We start from the raw sequence: 24,507 nt of genomic DNA, 5'->3' as shown, positions 1-24,507 counted from the left end.
TGGTAAAAAGTACTTACTTTTATATATGTAAAAACAGTATTCTTTAAAGGGGTCCACAGACTTCTCCAGACCACCCAAGGGGTTCTATTCCATAATAATGATGATGAAGCCTTGCCCTACAGTAGGTTCAGCAGTGTTTTTGGTTCTTGAGAGTAGTTATGTCTGGGCCATCGAGGCACGTGGCTGGATCACAGTGGTCACTGATATATATGGGGGTGTTTATAAGTCTGTGCTCATAGGTAGAGAATTGAATTGAATTTTTGGTAGTATAGTCTCAAGTCAAACATATGGCAAAGGAGGCAGGCAATTAAAACCCAGTTGCAAAACAATTTAATTTAAATTAGGCTAATACAAAAATACCTGCTAATTGGTGGTTTTCATGATAGAGGAACTGTAGAAAATGGAAGATTGGGAGGAAAGTGAAGGGAAAAAAATCCCAAAGAACTCTTTCTTTCATTGTTTATATATATGTATATATGGAGGTTTACTCTAAGAGGAATAATTGTTTATAGTATGAAAAGAAAGGCAACAAGTAAAATTTTGGTTAAGTCTGTAAGAAAAGGATGGAGAATCTTTTATTCAAACCTTAGGCTCTTTTAGGATGTAGTAAGTAAACTATGCTCAAACAGATTTATTTTTAAAAATTTAATACTAATATACAGGAACACCTTGCAATCATATATCATTATGTGCTAAAAAAATTGTGTTTAAGTCAATCAGTTTTAGGTAGAATAATATTTTAAATGGAATTGAAGGTTTAAAGGGATTGTTTTATAAAAGCTTGGCTAAAATAGATAATTACTCTCCAATCTGAATTTTCCTGCATTAAATGGAATCTGAACTCCTCCATGGAGTATTTTCTGCTCATTCCACATCTTAAGTATTGCTCCCTCCAGTGAACTCAAAGGATTTCATCTACTTAAATTCTAAAGTCAATCATGATAATCATTTTATTGCATAATGTTCTCAGATCTCTTTTCTTCTTTCACTTCATCATACTTAACTACTGTGATGGTTAGGTTCTGGTGTCAGCTGGCCAAGTGATGATACCAGTTGTGTGGTCAGCCAAACACTGGACTGACTATTGCTGCAAGGATATTTTGTGGCTGATTGATAAACCAGAAGGCTGCTGCATTAAATCATCTCAGCCGATTGCATCTATGGCTGATTACATCTGCAATCAAATAAGGTATGTCTCCTAACATGGAGATAATTCAGTCAGTTGAAGACCTTTAAGGAAGAAGAGAGACTCTTTCAGTGCTTCTTCAGCCAGCAAGCCTCTCCTGTGGAGTTCATCCAGACCATTCATAGGAGCTGCCAGCATCACAGCCTGCCTTACAGATTTTGGACTCTTCTATTTCCATGGTTGCATGAGACACCTTTATAAATCTCATATTTATAGTTATCTCCTGTTGATTCTGTTTCTCAGAGAACCCTGACTAATACAGCTTGATACCAGGAGTGGTTCTTGAGAAACAGAATCTTAAAAGTGGGTTTTTACAATTATTTTTCTGCTCTGATTAGGCTCAGAGGCATTAATGACTCTGTTTCTAAAAATCAAGATGGCACCGACAGTCCATGGGATAAATTGGCAGGAGAGATACTCAAAATATCACCATTAGATCCTGCTATTTGTACACTTATATGAGGCAAGGCTCTGGGTGAGAGTATTTTTGACACCTTTATGGAGTTTTGTGGAATTAAGAGATATAATGATGGCTGGTTGTTATTACATACTCGCTGGATACAGTGATGAGGGAAACAGATGAGCTGAAGACCTCAAATTTGAAACTTTGGCACCAGATGAAAGATGTAAAAGTTTCCATGTGTGCCCTGAAAGAAAATCGTATTTCCTGTGGTCACAGACTTGAGATATCTGAAAACCAGACACAGAGCTTCATTGTGTGAGTAGGAGATTTACAACATAAACTAAAATCTCAACCTTGCAGGGTCTGTTGTTAAAGTAAGGGCTTTGGAAAAGGATGGGAACCTGAAACGTGGGAAGGTGATAAATGACTTGATGATGGCGATGGCGAGACAAGATCCCTGGAATCTGTAAAGCCTTTGCTAGATAGACCTGTAATGGACTGCGCTGAGGAAAGAGCTTCCAGACCTCTAGGCTGCCTTGAGGAAACAGCTTTCTGGTCTCCAGTCTGCTCAGGGAGTCTGTTATCCATCCTCCATCTAATGAGATTTACTCTTCAGTGCCTACTAACCCAGTATACCACCTCCCCTGGGGAAACAGCCCTCACTCTTTTGTCTGGAGCAAAATTTTGTTTCACTAGATGAAACTGCAACAGAATGTCTTGAGGTAATTGGCTTGAAAGACACTTCTTTTTGTTTTCCTACCACCCCTACCACCCCTCTTTTATTCAAGACCTATAACTAGACTAAGGTCCCAACAGGCCCTGAAAGGGGAGGTACAAAGTGTGACCAATGAGGAAATATACTATACTCCAAAAGAACTGCATGAGTTTTCCAATCTATATAGACAGAAATCAGGGGAATGTGTGGGAATGGATAGTAAGAGTGTGGGGTAATGGTGGAAGGAGTCGTAAGGGAAAGACAAATTTGTAGCGTCTGTTCTGTTCAACTGGTGTTGCCATGGCGTGACCTTAGTAATAAGTTGTTGAAATGTGCATCCAGCTGGGAGAACTGTCCATCCTCCCAGAAGGAGAGGTACTTTGATAAAGTTATCTAGGTCCTAGAAAGCTCCTCTCAGTTCCTAGCCAGTTCCCAGAGGACTAAACTGGGTCATGTAAGCTAATTTGGAATTCAGTCACTGTTGTGTAAAGACACCATATAAACTGGATGCAAGAAGGTAGAGGAGTGGGGAGAAGAAGAAGAAGGAGAATCTCATGACACTGAGAGAGAGAGAGCGAGAAAGAGTCCATATCTGAGAGGAGAGGAGGACGCTTTTGCTTAGGACTTGTTTAACTAGACCTTGAAAAATGCTGTCTCCAGGATTCCCCAGCATTCCTCTTTGGGTGTTGGTGCCGTCCCACCTGGTGATGCCTGGTGATGTAACTATGTCTTATTTCTAATAATCTTTTAATTACTTCCCCAATAAATTCTGTTATTATATCACTGAAGTCTGTATTGTCTGCAAATCTGAGCCTCTAAACTGAATGACCACAGGGCAGTGCAACAGTGGCTCAGTGGCAGAATTCTTGCCTGCCATGCCAGAGACTCAGGTTCAGTTCCCAGAGCCTGCCCATGCCAAAAAAACAAACAAACAAAAAAAACCAAGTAAGTGAAATGGTCACAAATATCACATTGCCTTTCCTGCAACAGGAGTACAAAGTTAGATTAAGCTGAATTTATAAATATGGGCCCACCAAGCAGAGATTCTGCACTCAATGTAGTTCAAGGGATCAGAAAGGGCATTAACAGTTTGTTTAGATGGTTGGCTGAAACATGGATCCAAAGGTGGCCGACATTAACTGAGGCCAAAATGCCAGAACTGCCCTGGTATAAAGTAGATGAGGGGATCCAGAGGCTTGGAGAGTTGGAAATGTTAGAGTGGATTTATCATGGAAGACCTGCTCACACTCCCCAGGAGTGTCCAGAGGACACATCTTTCACTAGAACCTTGAGAAATAAATTAGTGAGACTATTTCCATTATCCCTGAAGAGCTCTATAATCACCCTTCTTTGTAGGTCAGATATTACTATGGGAACTGCTGTCACTGAGCTGGAATCCTTAAACACAATGGGGATGATCGGATTCCAGCTGGCAGAAGCCATGTGGCAACAGTTAATCGCCACAGACAAGGTGGGTGTAGCCATCATAATGGAATGCAGACTCAAAGCCAAAGTTAAAATAATAGGACCCACAGAGACTTGTGGTGTTGGCTAGTAGATCATGGGGTACCTAGAAGTAAAATAGATGGGCAGACCACTAAATTCTTGTTTGAGACATATAAGCAGAATTCTAGGTCAAGTGAACAGATGTCTAACTTGAATGACAAAAACAGAGAGTCACAGTCCTTTGATCAATTCTCGGACTTGAGACAGTTTACAGACCCAGGACCCCTTGAATGAGGGGAGGGCTGGGTACCCTTGGGGAAGTACTATTTTTCACTGCCCCAAATTTATTCTGTTAATCTTCCTCTGAGCCTTCCCCAAGGAGACCTATGGCCTTTTACTAAGGTGACTGTACAATGGGGAAAAGGAAATGATTAGATATTTGGGGGATAATTAGACACTGGCTCAGAAGTGACACTAATTCTAGGAGACCCAAAATGTCACTGTGGTCCACCAGTCAAAGTGGGGGCTTATGGAGGTCAGGTGATGGAGTCTCAGTTCAGGTCTGCCTCACAGTGGGTCCAGTGGGTCTCCAGACTCATTCTGTGGTCATTTCCCCAGTTCCAGAATGCATAATTGGAATTGACATACTCAGCAACTGGCAGAATCTCCATATTGGTTCTCTGACTCATGGAATGAGGGCTATTATGGTAGGAAAGGTCAAGTGGAGCCACTAGAATTGCTCCTATATTAAAATAGTGACTCAGAAGCAATACTGTATTTCTGGAGGGATTGCAGAGATTAGTGCCACTCATAAGGACTTGAAGGACGCAGGGGTGGTGATTCCCACCACATCCCCATTCAACTCTTTTATTTGGCCTGTCCAGAAAACAAATGTGTCTTAGAGGATGACAGTGGATTATTGTAAACTTAACTAGGTGGTGACTCCAACTGCAGTTGCTGTCCCAGGTGTGGTATCATTACTTGAGCAAGTCAACACATCTTGGAACCTGGTATGCAGCTATTGATTTGGCAAATGCTTTTTTCTTAATAGCTGTCAATAAGGACCACCAAAAACAATCTGCATTCAGCTGGCAAGGCCAGCAGTATACCTTCACTGTCCTGCCTCAGGGGTATATCAACTCTCCAGCTCTATGTCACTATCTTATCTGCAGGAACCTTGATCATTTCTCCCTTCCACAAGACTTCACACCAGTCCCTTATATTGATATTATGCTGATTGAACCTAGTGAGCAAGCACTATCCTAGACTTATTGGTAAGGCATTTGTGGATCAGAGAATGAGAGATAAATCCAACAAAAATACAGGCCCTTCCACCTCAGTGAAATTTCTAGGTGTCCTGTGGTGTGGGGCATGTCAAGATATCCCATCTAAGGCGAAGGATAAGCTGTTGTTTCTGGCCCCTCCTATGAAAAAAAAGAGGCACAATGCCTAGTTGGCCTCTCTGGATTTTGGAGACAACATAGTTGTCATTTGGGTGTGCTACTCCAGCCCATTTACTGAGGGGCCAGAAAAGCTGCTAGTTCTGAGTAGGGACCTGAACAAGAGGAGGCTCTGCAAAATGTCCAGGCTGCTGTGCAAGCTGCTTTGTCACTTGGGCCATATGATCCAGCAGATCCAATGGTGCTGGACGTGTCAGTGGCATATATGGATGCTGTCTGGAGCCTTTGGCAGGCCCCTATAAGAGAATCACAATGCAGACCCTTAGGATTTTGGAGTAAGGCCTTTATCATCTGCTGCAGATAACTACTCTCCTTTTGAGAAACAGCTTTTAACCTATTACTGGGCCTTGTTAGAGGCTGTACAATTAACCATGGGTTACCAAGTTACTATGAGACCTGAGTTGCCTATCATGAGCTGGGTGTTGTCTGACCCACCAAGCTATAAAGTTGGGCGTGTACAGCAGCACTGCATCATAAAGTGGAAATGGTGTATACGAAATAGGGCCAGAGCAGGTCTGGAAGGCACAAGTAAGTTACATGAGGAAGAGGCCCAAATGACCATAGCCCCCGCCACATTACCTTCTGTTTCCCAGACCAGAGATATGCCTTCTTGGGGAGTTCCTTACAGTCAGTTGATGAGGAGAGAAAACTCGGGCCTGGTTTACAGATGGTTCTGCCATCAAGGACCATCCAGAATTGGGCAGCTGCAGCACTATAACCCCTTTTGGGATATCCTTAAAGGACAGTGGTGAAGGGAAATCCTCCCTGTGGGCAGAACTTCGAGCAGTGCACCTTGTTGTTCAGTTTGGAAGGAAAACTGGCCAGACGTGCCTTTGTATATTGACTAATGCGCTATTCCTAATGGTTTGGCTGGATGGTCAGGGGCTTGGAAGGAGTATGATTGGAAAATTGGTGACAAAGAGGTCTGGGGAAGAGGTACATAGAGAGCCCTTTCTGAGTGGGCAAAGAACTTGAAGATATTTGTGTCCCATGTAAATGCTCACCAGACGGTGACTTTAGCAGAGGAAGGTTTTAATAATCAAGGGGATAAGATGACCTGTCCAGTGGATACAAGTCATCCTCTTTCCTCACACACTCTTGCCGTTGCCCAATGGGCTCTGAACAAAGTGGACATGGTGGTAGGGAGGTTATACATGGGCTCAGCAACATGCACTTCCACTCATCGGGACTGACCTAGCTACGGCCACTGCTGAGTGCCTGATCTGCCAGCAAGAGACCCATACTCAGTCCCTGATATGGCACCATTCCCTGAGATGGCCAGTCTGCTACCTGGTGACAGGTTGGTTACATTAGACCATTTCCATCATGGAAGGGGCAGCAATTTGTTCTAACTGGATTAGACACATATTCTGCATGTGGGTTGCCTTCCCTGCATGCAATGCTCCTGCATAAACAACCATCTGTGGACTTACAGAATGCCTTATCCACCGTCAAGGTATTCCACACAGCATTGCTTCTGGTCAAGGAACCCATTTCACAGCAAATTAGGTGTGGGTATGGGCACATGTTCATGGATTCTGGTCTTATCATGTTCCCCATCGTCCAGGGGCAGCTAGGTTGACAGAGTGGTGGAATGACCTTTTGAAGACCCAATTATGATGCCAACTAGATGGCAATACCTTGCAGGGCTGGGGCAATGTTCTCCAGGAGGCTGTGTATGCTCTCAATCAGCAACCACTCTATGGTGCTGTTTCTCCCAGAGCCAGGATTCACGGGTCCAGGAATCAAGGGGTGGAGATGGGAGTGGCACCACTCACTATCACTCCTCGTGATCCACTAGGATAATTTTTGCTTCTTGTCTCTGAAACCTTAAGTCCTGCTGATCTACAAGTCTTTCTTCCAAAAGGATGAGTGTTCCTACCAGGAGACACAATTCCATTGAACTGAAAGTTAAGACTGACACCTGACCACTTCGGGATTCTCGCACCACTGAATCAGCAGGCACAAATGGGGATTACTGTTCTGTCTAGGCTGAGTGATCCTATCAAGGGGAAATAGGATTGCAACTACACAGTGGAGGTAGAGAAGAATTTTCTTGGATTACAGGAGATTTCCTAGGGCATCTCTTAGTTCTACCAGGCCCTATGATTAAAGTCAATGTAAAACTGCAACAACCCAATCCAGGCAGAACTACCAATGGCCCAGAAACTTCAGGAATGAAGGTCTGGGTCACCCTACCTGGCAAAGAACCATGGCCAGCTGAAGTGCTTGCAGAGGGAAAGGGAACACTGAATGGGTAGTAGAAGAAGGTAGTGATAAATATGGCATACAGCCACGTGACCAGTTAAAGAAATGAGTACTGTGATTGTATGAATATTTCCTCCCTGTTTTGTTATGAGTATGTTTGCATTTGTACATAAGCAAATATCTTGTTTTCCTCCTATCATATGACAAAAGTTGTATTGTTCATGTTATAGTATTTAAGTCATAGGATATGTAGTTTAAGAATGAATGCTACCTAAGGACTTGTACCTTATTCTGGACAGATGTAGTGCATTTCCAGTTGTTCACAGGACAGTTGAGTATTGTTAGGTGAAATATATGTCTGTTTATCTGTTCTATTTGGAAATTAAGTGTGTTTCAAGGTGATGTGTATAGCTACCAAGTTGAAAAGGGGTAGACTGTGATGGTTAGGGGTTCTGGTGTCAACTTGGCCAAATGATGATGCCCAGTTGTCTGGTCAGGCAAGCACTGGCCTGACCATTGCTGCAAGGATATTTCATGGCTGGTTGATAAACTGGAAGGCTGGTATAATAAATCATCAGTCAGTTGATTGCATCTGTGGCTGATTACATCTACAATCAGTTAAGGAATGCCCCCCAACAATGAGATAATCCAACCAGCCAGAGACTTTTAAGGACAAGGAGGGATTTTTTCACTGCTTCTTCAGCCAATGAACCTCTCCTGTGGAGTTCTTCCAGATCATTTATTGAAGTGGCCAACTTCACAGTCTTGCCTATGCATTTTGGATTCTTCCAGTCCCACAGTTGTGTGAGACACCTTTATAAATCTCATATTTACAGATATCTCCTGTTGGTTCTGTTTCTCTAGAGAACCCTTACTAATACATCTGGAAAACCCCAAACCTATTAAATAAAACTGTACTTCCAGCTATGTTTCTGCAGCTGCACAGCTAACTGTGGCTAGAGGAAAACTCACCAGCATGCTGGTCTCAATTCATATCGTGATGAAATACAGGAGGGCTCCAGCAATCATACTTGTATTTCCCTAGAGCAGGGGTAGAGTAATTTTTTTTAATGTGAAGGGACAGATAATAAATACTTTAGACGTTGTGGGCCATATAGTCTATCACACCTGTTCAACTCTGCTATAGTGTAAAGGCAGCCATAGACACTGTAAAAGCATGAAAAATTTTATTTTTGGACAGTAAAATTTGAGCTTCATATAATTGTCATGTATCATGAAATATTATCTTCTTTTGCTTTTTCCCATCTGTTAAAAAAATATGAAAACCATTCTTATCTCGTAGACTGTACAGAACAAATGAGGCCGATAGGCTGTAGTTTGTAGGCGCCTGCCCAAGGACATTCACCCTCCCGTTCTCCTAAATGACCATCCCTGTCCATTCTTTCTCCTGCAAACGTGACACCTTTTCCTCATCTAACTCTCAGCTAATGATCTTGCTATTTCACTGAGATAACAAGACATCACAGTGAAGTTCAATTCTTCATATCTGCCCATGAATTCTAAGAGCCATGAATTCTACACCTCCTCTCCTGTACCTACAATGACCAGTTTATACTATGGCAAAGAAAAAAAAACCCCACCAGTGTACCAGATCTCGTTCCCTCTTGCATATACTCAAAGAGGTCCCTTTAGTCATTCTCCCTATTTTTCTCTTGCAACATCCACTTTCCATTTCTACTGGGTCTCTACTATCTGCATAAAAAAGTATTATTTCTCCTTTCTTTAAAAAACAACAACAAAGAAAAGCCCCCACAAAACTCTAGACTCCTAAATGCCTATGATGGAAATAACAGGAGAGCAATAAGACAGCCAGTAACAAAGGACTTTGCATTCCTAGAGATTTTATCTTTATTCTTGTTTACGCATTTCTTCTATTCTATTTGACATTTTAACCCTGGGCTCCAGTCACATTGCTTTCTTTCTTTACTTTTTATTATCATTTTAAAGGAAAATTCCTATAAAAACTGTTTTATTATCTTTATTTAAACTTACTGGAGTTTTGCAGTATTACATGATTGTTATTCATGCTGCTCTCTACTCTTCTCGTTTTAATGCTTCTCCTGTTATTTTTCTCTCATCTCTTCTTCCCTGGTTTTTTTTTTTTTTTTTTTTTTTTTTTTGGTCTCACAGTCTAATCTTTTCTCTCCACCTTGTCACCTGCAATACAGGATCTTCTCTTTTGCTTCTTTTCTAAAAAGTGGAGCAAAAGAAGGGAAAAGGAGAAAGGAAAGAAAGAAAAAGATATAAAAATAGATAGGTAGGTATATGTGATGCAGAGAGGGATCTTCCCGTCTTTTATTTCTTATTTATAAAGGGTTCATCTCACTGAGTATGTGTTCCTGGATTTAAAGCTTTTGTTAATCTGTTAATAAATGTTTTTAGAATTTGAATTTGGTCAATTAGATGTTCCTCTCTTCACCTTTTTATAGTTCAGTTTTTATTCAGGTAACATATATATTAACATACAATATGTCATTTTAACAACTTTTTTTTTTTGGCATGGGCAGGCTCTGGGAATCGAACCCGGATCTCCAGCATGGCAGGCGAATTCTGTCAATGACCCACCCTTGCACCGCCCCATTTTAACCACTTTTAAGTGTACACTTTAGTGGCAATATTACATCTACAATGTGGTGCCACCATCATCACCAAAACCTCTCCATCATCCCAAATACAAACCCTTTACCTATTAGGCAGTAACTCCCTATTCCTCCTACCCCCAGTCTCTAGTAAACTCTAATCTTCTCTCTGTCTCTATGACTTTTCCTATACAAGATATTTTACATAAGTAGAATCATACAATATTTGTCCTTTTGTGTCTGGTTAATTTTACTCAGCATAATACTTCCAAGGCTTATCCATGTTGTAGACTGATCAGAATGCCAATCCTTTTTATGGCTGAGCAATATTCCATATGTTTATGCCACATTCATCTGTGGTTGGACACAAGGGTTGTTTCCATCTTTTCGGTTATTTTGAATAATGCTGCAATGCACATCAGTGTACAAGTATGTCTGAGGTCCTGCTTCCAATTCTTTAGGGTATATACTGAGAAGTGGGATTGCTAGGTCATATCGTACTTAACTTTCTGAGGAACTACCAAACTGTTTTCCACAGTAGCTGCACCATTTTATTTTCCCCACCAGCAATGTTTAAGGGTTTCAATTTCTCCACATCCTCACTAACACTTTTTCCATTTTAAAAATAATAGTCATCTTCGAGGGTGTGATGTGTTATCTTATTATTGTTTTAATTTGCATTTCCTTAATGAGTAATGATGCTGAGCATCTTTTTATGTACTTATTTATATATGTTGCATATGTTCTTTGGAGAAATGTCTATTCAAGTCCTTTGCCCATCTTTAAATTGGGTTGTTTTTTTTTTAATTCTTTATTGTATGGGAAACATATATACAAAGCAAAGAAATAAAAAAGCAATAGTTTTTAAAGCACTCTTCAACAAGTAGTTACAGGACAGATCGCAGAGTTTGTCATGGGCTACCACACATTCCTCTCATATATTTCCTTCTAGCTGCTCCAAAATATAGGAGGCAAAGAGGACTTAAATATATATATATTTTTAAACATGGGCAGGCACCAGGAATCGAATCTGGATTCTCTGGCATGGCAGGCAAGCATTCTTTTCTTTTTTTTTTTTTAATTTTTTAATTTTACATGGGCAGGCACCGGGAATCAAACCCGGGTCCTCTGGCATGGCAGGCAAGCATTCTTGCCTGCTGAGCCACCGTGGCCCGCCCTTAAATATTTTTTTATCATCACAGTCAACTTTTTTTGTGTGTGAAAAATAACACATAGATAAAAAAGCAATAATTTTCAAAGCACAGCACAATTAATTGTAGAACATATTTCAGAGTTTGACATGGGTTTGACATAATATAATGTAAATTATAATTCCACAATTTTAGGTTTTTACTTCTAGCTGCTCTAAGGTACTAGAGACTAAAAGAGATGCCAATTTAATGATTTAGCATTCATATTTCCTATCTTCACTGTATAACTCCACCATCCCCTTTGATCTTTCCATCCCTCTCTTTAGGGGTTTTTTGGGCTATGGGCATTCTAGCTTTTTCATGTTGGAAGGGTCTGTCACTAATATGGAGTAGGGAGATGGAACTATCTCATGTGCTGGAGAGGCCAGGCCCTCTAGGTTTCAGGACTCATCTGGTTAAGGGATCCTTCTGGAGGTTGTAGGTTTCTGGAAAGTTACTCTGGTGCATGGAGCCCTTGTGGAATCTTGTATATTGCCCTAGGTGTTCTTTAGGATTGGCTGGAATGGTCCTGGTTGGGGTTTGGCCGGTTATGATAGGTAGCAATGTCTAACTGAAGCTTGTGTAAGAGCAACCTCCAAAGCAGCCTCTCAACTGAATTTGAACTCTCTCTGCTACTGTTTCTTTATTAGTTACACTTCTTTTCCCCCTTTTGATCAGGATGGAATTGTTGATCCCATAGTGCCCAGGGCCAAATTCTTCCCTGGGAGTCATCTCCCATGCTGTTATGTCCCATGTAGGGGGGAAGGCAATGATTTCACTTGCAGAGTTGGGCTTAGAGAGAACAAGACCACATCTAAGCAACAAAAGAGGTCCTCCAGAAGTAACTCTTAGGCATACCTATAGCTTCTCCACTGCCTACATAAGCTCAACAAGAGTAAGCCTCAGGATCAAGGGCATGGTCTATTGAGGATTCCCTGATGGTGAAGTTTAATAGTTTCATATTCTTTCTCCCAACCCTCAAGTGACTGCCAATACTTTTTGATTATCTCCTTAATATATTCTAGGATGTATCCAGGCATTACATTAATCTATACAGGATTAAAGGACCTCTTTTTTACTCTGGGCTTCCTGTGTTTCAATTGTTCAAATGTTCAAATACAGATAGGATGAGTTAGAGTATGCGCTACAGAAAATTTCAGTTCCCAACTGTCATGGTCAGGTTCATGTGTCAAGTGGTGGTACCTGTTTGTCTGGTTGGGCAAGTGCTGGCTTGTCTGTTGCGATGAGGACACTTCATAGAATTAAATCATGATCATGTCAGCTGCATCTACAGCTGATTCCATTTGTAATCAGCCAAAGGGGAGTGTCTTCTGCAAAAAGTGACGCTTAATCACTGAAAAGCTTTTAAGGAGGATTCAGAAGAGACAGGCTCTCTTCCTGCTTCGGTTGGCAAGCCTCTCCTGTGGAGTTGGCCCAGACCCTCCATTGGAATTGTTGGCTTCACAGCCTGCCCTGCGGATTTTGGACTCTGCATTCCCGAGGTCATGTGAGACACTTTCATAAATTTTATATTTGCGAGTGTTTCCTGTTGATTCTGTTTCTCTAGAGAACTCTAATTAATACACCGACCAAATAAAACTTTCTTCCTTTGGTCTCAAAAAATATGTGTGGTTCTAAAATATAGACTCTGTCTTCCTTACCTCTGTGTTCTGAATTACTTTAGCCCCAACCTGATCAGCTTTGTTCTTATCTCTAAATATCAGATTATATATATATATATATATAAAATCTCAAAATCCAGAAACAATAATTACCACTCCACACTTAATGTGTCTGCTATAATAGCTTACAATCTAGGCCCCTGTTTTCTTATAAGCATTTTCTAAAGGAGACTATACCATTATTGTTCTTTTGTTTCTGCCTTATTTTGCCTCACCAAACGTCCCACATATTCATTCATATCGTTGCATGCCTCCTGACTTTGTACCTTTTTGCAGCAGCACAACCTTTGTTCATAAGTATACACCAACGTTTGCCAATCTACTTCTCAGTCAGTGCATCCTTCAGCCACCTGCATTCATTGGGCATCATGTATAGTGCCCAAAGTCCACAGTCCACCAACATTCTAAATTTTGGATAATTTCATTGTTCCCAAGAGAAAGAAAACCAATAAACACACCCTTGCCAAATAGGAAATCTAAACCTCCTTTTAACTCTTGTCCCTCCCCCATTATTTACCTCTACTGTTGCTGTGGTAGTGCTGATGTTTTCCTTTTGAACATAGCTCATAGTATGCAATAGCAGTTTTGGGGTTGCTTGTCTTTTTGTTGTCCTTTTGTTTATTCTGGACATTAAAACTGTATAATATACATGGTTTACAACTATTTTTTCCCATTCTATGGGCTGTCTTTTCACTTTCTTGATAATGTCCTTTAATGCATAAGCATTTATAATTTTGATGAAGTCTCTTTCATCTATTTTTTTCCTTTGTTGCTTGTGTTTTGGTGACATATCTAAGACTCCATTGCCAAATACAGTTCCTGAATATTTCCCCTTGTTTTCTTCTAACAGTTGTATGGCATTATTTCATAAGAACTAATGTTAATATTTGTATATGGTATGAGGTAGCGGTCCTGATCACCTTTAAATGATCTTTTCTTTTCCTTAAATATTTTTGGTTTGGTACTTCTAAAAATTCTTCAAGAACAGTTATATATCCCTTTCCTTATTGTATAGATTGTGATTGTGGAGGAACAGAAAGAAGCAGTCAAAGAATAATGAAAAGGGTGGAGATTATGAGGATGGAAAGTTCTTACTTTATTCCTTGGCTATTTCATTGCTATCTGTGCTCTGATCCCATCATATCCTATCCACCTGCAAAGGTCTTATATACTTATGGTTACTAAGGGGCTATAGGTTTTTTTGAGTGGCATTCTACCCAGACTGGTGTTCCCCACCTCTATGGGCCTAGACTTGTTCTACAACTAATGAAAAAGTCTCTACCTTATTTATTTTCCCATTGGGTGACTCCTGCTTGGCTCAACTGCCTAGAGAAAAAAAAAAAAAACATTTTGTGAAAAATATCATGTCTACATAAAAAAGAGGTTTGTATAATAAGTATACTATATACATGCATATATAATTTTTATATCACTAGTCATGTGATATTGGTAACTTCTCAGATGCTTGTTTAATTATTGGACAATAAATCTGTTTACCTATCTCAGTAGGCTATAATGAAGATTTAAAGAGATAGTATATATGAAAACTTTTGAAAAATGTAAAGTGTACTTCCAGAGGTAAAACATTATGTGTCTGCCTCTATGTCATTAATAGAAAACAGTGTCCTAAGAGACTAGGCATAGCAAGTTCTGAAGTAGAGACAAAAGTTCAGGAAAGAGTTGAAAGATGGTGTTACCCAATGGCAGCAGGCACTGAGTAGAGCCCACTATTAACAAAGGCATTTGAAATCATGACTTGTACAAGGTGTTGGATTATTGGAAAGGACTGTAAAAAATACATTCTGCCCAAATATGGGGAAATAAATTTAACCAAGGATGGAAAGGACTTGAATATGGAAAACTACAAAATAATGCTGAAAGACATTAAAGACCAAAATAGCTGGAATTGAATTAGAAAACTAAATATTGTTAAGATGTCAATTCTACCAATGCAATTTATAAATTCCTGCAATTAGTAAAAATTCCAACAGTCTTGTTTGCAGAAATGAAAAAGCCAATTATCAAACTCATAGGGAAGGATAAAGGGCCCTGGATAGCCAAAACATCTTGAAAAATAAAAAAGTTAGAGCACTCACACTTCCTGATTAAAAAACATAGTACAAAGTTATAGTGATCAAAACAACATTGTACTGACACAAGGACAGACATGTAGACCAATGGAACTGAATTGAGAATTCAGAAATAAACCTTAACATCTATGGTCAACTGATGTTTGACAGGCGTGCCAAGTCTACTCAATGGGGAAAGCACAGTCTTTTCAACAAATGATATTGGGGAAATGCGATAACTACATGCAAAAAGAATGATAAGACACCTACCTCACACTATATATAAAAATTAACTCAAAATTGATCAAGGACCTAAATAGAAGAACCAAAACTATCAAACTCCTAGAAGAAAATATAGGAAAGCATTTTCAAGACCTTGTATTAGGCAATGGTGTCTTAGACTTTACACCCAAAGCACAAGCAACAAAGGAAAAAATAAAAGGGTCTTCATAAAAATTAAGATCTTTGTGCATCTAAGGGCATTATCAAGAAAGTGAAAAGACAACCTACAAAATGAGAGAAAATATCTGGAAGCCACGTATCGATAAGTGTTTAATATACAGAATATATAAAGAAATCCTATAACTCAACAATAAAAAGACACCCCAATTAAAAAATGGGCAAAGTACTTGAATATATATTACTCCAAGGAAAACATACAAATGACTAATAAGCATATGAGAAGATGCTCAACATCACTGGCCATTCGGGAAATGCAAATCAAAATCATAATGATATGCCATTTTATACCCACTAGAATGGCTACTATTAAAAAAAAAGGAAAATTTCAAGTGTTGGAGAGGATAAAGAGAAATAGGAAAACTCATACATCATTGGTGGGAATGTAAAATGGTGCAAGCCACTGTGGAAACAGTTTGGCAGTTCCTCAGAAAGTTAAGTATAGAATTACCATACGACCTGGTATTGCCACTTCTAGGTATATACCCCCACAACTGAAAGCAATGACTCAAACAGATACCTGCATGATGATGTTCATAGCAGCATTATTCAGTTTCTAAAAGGTGGAAACAACTCAAGTGTTCATCAATGAAAGAATGGCTAAAGAAAATGCAGTATGTACATATAATGGAAAATTATTCAGCTGTAAAAAAAAAAATGAAGTTCTGAATTAATCTACAACATGGATGAATCTAGAATACATCATGTGTAGTGAGATAAGCCAGACACAAAAGGACACATATTGTAGGATGCCACCTTTATGAAATAAATAGAATATACATATTCATAGAGTTAGAAACTAGAATACTGGTTATCAGGAGCAGCAGTGGGGATAAGGAATGGGGAATTAATGCTTAATTAATAGAGTTTCTGTTTGGGGTGAACAGTTTCAGTAAAGGATTGTGGTGATGGTTACATAACATTGTGGATAATTAACACCACTGAATTGCGTACTTGAAAGTGGTTAACATTGGAAATTTTAGGTTTATATCTTACCGGAATAAAAAGAATTTATTTCCATAGAACTGTACAACAAAAAGAGTGAACTCTAATGTAAACTTTGGACTATGGTTAATAATATAACTATAATAATATTGTTTAATCAATTATAACAAAGGTAACACACTAATGCAAAATGTTAATAGTAGGAAAAACTGTGTGATGTGAGGGTGTTTGAGAACTCTGTACTTTCTGCATGATTTTTCTGTGGAAAAAAATAAATGATCTGGACAATAAAAAATGTATCCTGCCTATTTAATAATTTATCTAGGTTCGGTTTCTTATACACATCCAGATAGAGATAGTTATTAAATTTAGATAGATATATAATATACACACACATAAAAGAGTATAATTCTTTTAGAATTATTTTCTAATATTTAAAAGAGTGGGCAAGGGGGAGAAACTGAGGGAAAAATAATATAGTAAAAGATGAAAAGGTTGCTGAGATAAGACTAAAATTTACCAAAAACCAATCTAACTTTAAGATCAAAAAACAGATCTGGGGGCATTTTCTTTCTCCATCTCTGTGGCTTCATTATCTAACAAAGTGTCTGTTATCAGTGTCAGAACGCATCTCTGTATGACTCCATTGACGGAGAAGTCAAGACATTTGTTAACCTGAGAGCAACTCCATGTGTCTAGTAATTATCAATTGTCTATAGGTGATTTTCTTTATAAACTTTAACATTATGTAATGTACACATATTTATGAAAGTAATTATCCCGGAAAATACCGAGTAATATGGGTAGGAAATGAATCAAATGACTAGTTTTTACTTCAGTAACTATTTAGTTAAGTCGGGGTGAGTGGGTGTAGAGAAGGACACAGTTACCTTAAAAAAATAACAGTATTATACAATATTTAAATTCATTCAGCAATTCCTTATTGAAGATCCATTATGTACCAGGCATGGGACTGGATGCTGGCAAGCTACATGTGAATTGAAACTCAGCTCCTTCCCTCCAGTTCTTATCTGGGAGAGAGAAATATCTAATTTACAAAATAGTATAACTAATGCTGTAATAGTCAGGTCTACCAGCAATACTCTCTCTTTACCAGGTGGTACTGGAGAACACTTCTCAGAGGATGCTGCCTTGAAAGAGAGGCAGACACTTTTGAGGCCAGGGGAAGAGCATTGCAGACAGAGGGAACAATGTGAACGAAGGCCAGAAGCAGGGAGGCTGAGAACATGGCTTGTTCCAGGCCTCACCATTTTTACATTAAGTAGTGCAAATAGTCACATTTTCAAGAAGAATGAATTTCTGAAGATTTCATATAATTCAATTTTAACTTTCCTTTGGGAATAAATATAAAGTATGTGAGGAGATAGTCTTGGAGTGCATAAATCTACAACCACCAAGGTGAATTTTTTCTTTCTTTTTTCCATCTTTCTCAGCATTATTAACGTTTTGCACAATGCTCTCTCTATACAGCCTGTCATGGTGGCACTTTGGCCTTTTTCATATTTATTCTGTATTTAACTTTTGTTCCAAAGTTATTTATTTGGGAGTGATTTTCAGCAGAAGCAGAAACGATACCCTTAATACTTTCTTATCACTGCTACTAGATATAAAAATATTTAAAATTATAACAGCATAAACAAATTATACAGCACAAAAATAAAATAACAGTACAATAATAACCTGTATATCTCAAGAACTTCTGAGGCTTTTAAAGAATAGCCTAGCTTACATAATACTGACCACTAGAGTAGTAGATAATTCTACCAGGTGTAAAAGATACTTCCATGTGGCATTAGTATAAGCGATTTACAATTCACTTGACTTACCAGCTTTGAAATGATTTCATTTTAGATAAACTATTTAATTTGGAGGAATCCACATTATTTCCACTTTTGCATATAAAGTGAAACTATTATTTTTATATTACATTAGTTAGATTTTGCCCAATTGACTTCACATAAAATGCAAATTGCAATATAAATCAGTTTGACTACAGCTTGACTAAAGTCTTATTTAGTAGGTTAAGGAGTTTAACTTTTTTTTCTTTAAAAAAGTGACTTATTTTAAGTAGGAGAAAGATATGGGTAAACTTATGTTTTAAAAAATTCATTCTGGCAGCAGTGTAGAATTAGATGGGGCAGGATTTGACAGAGCTCAGAAAATAACCTTGAAAGCAATTTTAACAATAAAAGTAAGAGTTGAAGAGGCTATACATGAAGGCAGTGATTGCGGGGATGAAGGGAAGAGGATGGACTTGAGAGAGACTACACCAGCAGGATTTTATAGTGACTGGTTCTAAGTCAAATGGAAGAAGGATGAATTGAGGATGACTCCCAAGTTTCTGGCTTGGGTTATTTTGCTGAATGGTGCCCCATCAACTAACAAAAGAGACATGAAAGGTCAGGCTTGAGTGGAAAATGATCATTTCAGTTCTGCAAATCTAAGAGAGGTGCCCCTGCAGCCCTTTAAAGAAGGGAATTTCAAGGAGAGGCTGCTTGAAATCAGATGCTACAGAGCCTATAATTAAAATACAAGCTTATAATTGCTCATTGAATGAGGCAATTAGGAAATTTTGGTATCCTTAGAACAGTCTGAGTAAAGTGTAGGTAGCAGAACACAACTTGCCAGAGATTGAGGACAGAATGGGATGGAAATATTAAAGACAGTGAACACAAACTTTCTTTTCGAAAATACGGCTATAAATTGAAGCGATAGGATGGTAGCTATTGGGAGATAAACAACTTGCAAATTTCAATATCAGGCTCCAAATCTTTAGTTTCATTTATAAGATAGCCTAATGAGATATAAAACTGAAACCTGAGAGTTCTTTTTGACTACTTTGTCTTATCTTTTCCATCTAATAAATACTGTAGATTCTAACTCAGAAATATCTTGCTATCTATCAATTTTCACCAGCATTGCCTTAAATCAAGCTCTTATTACTCCTGGCTTTTTCTGTTTTAATACTCTTCTACTTGTTTTTTTTTTTTTGTTTCCGGGCTCTCCCCATATCCATTCTATTGCGAGAGTTATTTCCTCTGCCAGGTTAGAACTTGCCCTTGTCTTTTTTGCCCGCCAAACTCTTCTTCATCCTTTAAGTTCCAGCTCAAACATCTCCTCTAGAAAAACTTCCTTGACTCCTCCTCCCTAGCCAGTCATTCTCTTCTAGTTTCCCGCCTTTTCCCCACTCCCAGTCACTCCACCCTCTGTTCATACTTCTGAAATAGTTCTGACTACACTGAATTAAGATTACTTTGTTTACAAATAGGGCCTCCCAGGTTCTCTTTGATTTTCACTGAAACAAAGGCTTATCCTCTGTGTTTTGAATCCTCAACTTGGAAAGAGCTTTCTAACAATAGCAATAGCGCAATAAATGTTTGTCAAATGAATAAATATTTTGCTATAATAAAACGTGTCACGACAACAGTTGTTAAAGGGACTGGTAGATTTTTTTTCTGTCTTAAAACTTTCTCTTCATCTGAAAGCCATAAGAAATAGACAGAAAATGAGGAGAGGCTGAAAACAGATTTCTAAAAACAGAATAATCTTTCTAATTTTCTTTTGCTTAGTATTTTCTTTATTTCATGTGAGTGTTTATTTTGAATTTTCATTGTTAGATTTCAACACATCTTTGATTATAGGTGCTATGTTCTCTCTCTGGGCTTCCTCTCCCCAATTTTCCTTTTTGCCTTTCTCACCTGTGTTCCTCTGATTTCTTTAATCTAAGAAAATTATAGTTTCCATTGGAAAACAATGCTTTAAAAATTTAATCTAAGAGTCTCAGATTATTGACTTTTTTTTGAGAATAATAAAGTATCTCAGAAAAGACTCTCCCAGGAGTATACAGTGTATATTGGTTCTTTGAAACAAACAAATAAAGTTTTTGGAAACTAGCTCAAGGCTAGTGGAAGGCAGAATATCATGATGGAAATTAGGTCACAGGCTCCCCAATTCTGTCTGGGTAAATCACTAAATTCCGAGAGTCTCAGTTTCTTTTTTTGTACAATGAAGAATTTGAATGAAACACTCTTTAAAGTATTTTCCAGCTCCAACTTTCTGTCATTCTAGATTCTAGCTAAACCTGCAAGGAGAGAACCATTCATTTGTGCCAAATATAGCAGTGACCACTTCCTCATAATTCCAAGACAACAAGTATTTATTGAATATTTATTATACAGACAGCATTGTTAAGCCACAAGGAGTCTAAAAGCATAGCATTACATTAAAAGTAAGGATGCTTTGAACTTGAAAAGCATCTATGATTATATTTATTCTTACACAATTCTGTGGAAAGGTATGGGATGAAATCAAGAGGCAGCCTACATAAAATCAGGTGGTTAGTGGTCTTGACATCATGAAAATCAAATACTAAATTTTCAGTTCTATAAATCACTTTCCTTGAAAACATTTCCATCTTGTGTGTGTATGTGTGTGAAGAAGGGAGTAAATGTTCAAGAAGACTTAAAAATTAAATAGTTAATGATAAAGGGTATATTTATTCATGTGCTAAATATTAAGTGCTATAATACTTTTGAGAGGCAAAAATCCTAAATAGAACTGAGGTAGTTGGAATGGCTTTATGTGGAAAACAGATTTGAATTTAAACTTAAAAGATGCTTAAAATTTGAATAGATGGAGAAAGGCATGGTTAAGATTTCATGGAAGAAAAAGGGCATGGGAGGGCATTTATGTGATAATCAGAACAAAGTTGCCTGTGAAGAAAGTGGGCTGAATGGAGCCATTTTTTCACTGTGATGAAAGAATCCTGCTGAAAAGCAGTGAACAAAAGATTAAAAAAAAAAACAAAAAAAAAAAACCCAAACATAAAAAAAACGATGTTAGTTTATGAAGGGCTTTGAAAGTCAAGTAGAATAATTTTAATTTAGTCTCACAGGCAATAGGAAAATACTGCAAAATACTGAGCTGGCAAGTCCATTATGAAAGATTAGAGACAGTATGAAAAACAGAGAATGAAACTACTACAACAATTCACATGATAGGAATATTATGAACAAGTCAGATAAAAAAAAGATATTTTGAAAGAAGTTTGAAAGAAATGGAAATATTTCAAGAGGGATTTAAGGATATTTTAATTTTTGTTATTCGTACTCCAAGTTAGAGATACTTATTAAGCCTTTTTCTTATTTAGAAATAAAATTCTTCTTTGGAAGCCTGTAGCCCAGGCCAAGGGTGCAGATGTAAATTCCATCAAGATTACCAACCTTTGACAAACTTTTTTTTAAAAATACAATTGATTCAGAGTTGAGACTCCCTTTAAGAGAAGCTTATTTATTTTATCACTCTAAAACAGCAGTTCTCAGGGTGTCCACGAGGTTAACTATTTTCATAATAATTCTAAGACATCATTTGACTTTCACTCTCTTTTTCTCACAAGTGTACAATGGAATTGGCTATATGAACTGCGATAGTACAAAAGACAGAATGCAGAAGCAGACATGAGAATCATCGCCATTAAGGAGATTTGTAAATATGAAAAACAGTATCATTTGTTTCTTTCTTTTTTATTTAAAACTATCATTTTTCACAGTGGATTTTTTTTAAAACTTATTTTAAATTAAAAATGTTATTTATATTAACGTGTGATGTGATTTTTAAAATGAATTAATTAAAAAAATTTCTCGGTTTTTAATTAGAACACTGTAAGTTACAGTAACATTAAAAATTCTAGATCAATAAAAATTCTTTGGGGCCCTCAATAATTTTTAAGAGTGTAAAGGGATCTTGAGACCAAAGAGTTTGAGAACCTCTGCTGTAAAGTGATACTCTCCAATATTTGATAAACGAGAGCAAAATAAAGTTTCTGCTGACTTTGCTTATGTCCCTTACGCTGTAACCTACTTCCAATCATAGTTATGTCAGAGAACTAAAAATTCCTCTCCATCTCTTTTCTAACTTTATTTACCAGCATGCCCAGGTTTTCAAATACAGAGGAATGATATTTCTTACCAGTGCTCAAAAGTTTCCACCACAGAAAGCGATCTAGAAGGCTTGAAGTCCCTTAATTTTTCCTGAGACTTCGCAGAATGGAGAAGCAGGCAGCCAGGAATGCAGAAAGCATTGGAAAACACAGCTCGCTGCTCCCTGACAAGCTGCAGTAGTCTAGCAGGAAAGAAAGCCAGGCAGCCGCTGCTGGAAGGGAGGAGACTGCTGTTGGCCCGCCTCCCGCAGCCTCCGACCCGCCTTCAAATGTGGGCTATTCTTACTGCCACAGAACTTGGCGTTCTCAGACATTTCTGAGAACACAGATATTACTTTTAATGCAAAATCACTATTTTAAAGAGAGAATTTCTTCTGTAAAAGTTGGAGTTCTAGCCTTTCCAAAGCTTGCATCTCTCTCTCTCTCTCTCTCTCTTTTTTTTTTTTTAACATTTTATTGTGAAATAGAACATATATATATATAAAGCAATACTTTTCAAAGGACATTTTAACAAGTAGCTATAGAACAGATTTCAAAGTTGAGTATGGGTTATCATTCCACATTTTCAGGCTTTTCTTTCTAGCTGCTCCAAGACACTGGAGACTAAAAGAAATATCATTATAGTGACTCAGTAGTTGAGGTCCTTTGTTAAATCCTATCTTCTTACTCCCAATCTCTAGGAGTCTTTGGGCTATGTCCATTCTAACTTTTTAATGTTGAAAAGGAGTGTCAACAATATAGGATAGGGGGATGGAATTAGTTGATAGTTTTAGAGAGGATGGACCCTCTGGGGCTCAGGACTCATCTGTCCTAGGAACCCTCTGGATTAGGTTTCAGGAAAGTGAACTTCATACTTGAAATTTTTGTACCGTCTCAGTTACAGCCCTAGTTGTTCTTTAGGGTTAACAGGAATGATGCTAGTTGGGTATGGCAAACCATGGCAACTAGTAATATCTAGCTGAAGTATAAGAGCAGCCCCAGAATAGCCTCTCTACTCCATTTGAACTTTCTTAGCCACTGATACCTTATTTGTTACACTTCTTTTCCCTGTTTTAGTCTGGAAGGCATTGTTGATTCCTCGGTGCCATGGCCAGGCTCAACCTTTGTGCTTCAAGTCCCCCCTTGTCAGGGAGACTTTCACTTTTACCCCTGAATGTCATGTTCCAAAGCACTTCCTTGGTCCCTTAGAAGCATCTGCATTTTCTCATATCAATCTCTCTCTGTTTTGAGACTTTGTGGTTACATTTCAAGACAGAACTCTTCCTTGAATTATCTAAATTCACTATCTCACTGTGATGAACAGTCTTATTCAGTAATTACTACAATGTAATCATAGAACCTAAAATATGTCTAAAATGTAACTTTTTAGGGTAAATATAGCATTGAAAATAACAGAAATAAAATTTCTTAGATGACATTTTCATGAACATGTGTCACATTGTATCAATTTGCTAGGAAAGTGACTTCTATCTCCCCTTCTTTTCAGATCAAAGACATTACAGAAATAGAGGGGTTGTAGAGTTAGGAAATAAAAATGCTTATATAAGCTTATATAAGCAGCTTGTTTTTAAAAACAAGATAGGTAGCTGTCATTTCTTTTTTTTTTTTGACAGTTTTTAATGCAATTTTATTGAGATACATTTACATACCACTATATAATTCATGCAAAGTATACAATCAGAGGCTCACAGTATCATCATATAGTTGTTAATTCATTGCCACAGTCAATTTTACAATATTTTCATGACTCCAAAAAAAGAAATAAAAATAAAACAGAAAACCCAAAACATCCCATGCCCTTTATCTCCCCCTATTATTGCTATTATTGTTGTCCTTATTTTATTACTCACATACCCAGACATGTCATTTCTTAAGGTCATAAAAACATTATGTTGACAGGTATCTGTTGCAGAAAGACTGTTGAAGAGTGGTCTGAGGTTCTTGGTGTGGAGACTACAGAAGAAAAAATAATACGTTTAAGAAGCATAGAATAAGAACACATATGTGACTGAAATTGAAATGACAAAGTTTCACCCTCCAACTGTAGTGTACAATAGGGCCAATTAACACGAAAGCATGTAGTAGGGTCAAACAGTGATCAGAAGCAGAGCACCAAACCACAAGTTCTAAGTTTAAACAGCCTGCTGCTGTTTAAAGAAACAATTTTTCTTTGATATAAAGCAAC

The 24,507-nt window shown here is 37.9% G+C and overlaps 1 protein-coding gene and 1 long non-coding RNA gene across 6 annotated transcripts in view; one reads left to right on the top strand and one right to left on the bottom strand.

Moving 5' to 3' along the window:
• The window catches only part of IL18 (interleukin 18), a 31,639-nt gene extending 9,113 nt beyond the window's left edge, over positions 1 to 22,526 (bottom strand). For 2 of the 4 annotated variants that reach the window (XM_077112917.1, XM_077112920.1), the window contains exon 1: positions 22,352 to 22,526. The gene's annotated coding sequence lies outside the window, so the exon portion shown is untranslated. Of the gene's footprint in view, positions 1 to 1,737; positions 1,834 to 8,390; positions 8,460 to 22,351 lie in introns of all 4 variants that reach the window. The other 2 variants (XM_077112918.1, XM_077112919.1) reach the window with 2 other exon arrangements.
• Positions 1 to 24,507, top strand: part of LOC143644229 (uncharacterized) — a 66,438-nt gene that overhangs the window by 40,458 nt on the left and 1,473 nt on the right. The window contains exon 4 of one of the 2 annotated variants that reach the window (XR_013156567.1): positions 21,780 to 21,979. The exons of the other annotated variant lie outside the window; for it this stretch is intronic. This is a non-coding gene — a long non-coding RNA (uncharacterized LOC143644229). Of the gene's footprint in view, positions 1 to 21,779; positions 21,980 to 24,507 lie in introns of those variants that run through there. 2 annotated transcript variants of the gene reach the window in all.

Source organism: Tamandua tetradactyla, chromosome 8 (assembly GCF_023851605.1).
Source record: "Tamandua tetradactyla isolate mTamTet1 chromosome 8, mTamTet1.pri, whole genome shotgun sequence".
NCBI classification, from domain to species: domain Eukaryota; kingdom Metazoa; phylum Chordata; class Mammalia; order Pilosa; family Myrmecophagidae; genus Tamandua; species Tamandua tetradactyla.
The sequence above is the reverse complement of the archived record's forward strand: the minus strand, read 5'-3'. Positions and strand labels throughout refer to the sequence as shown.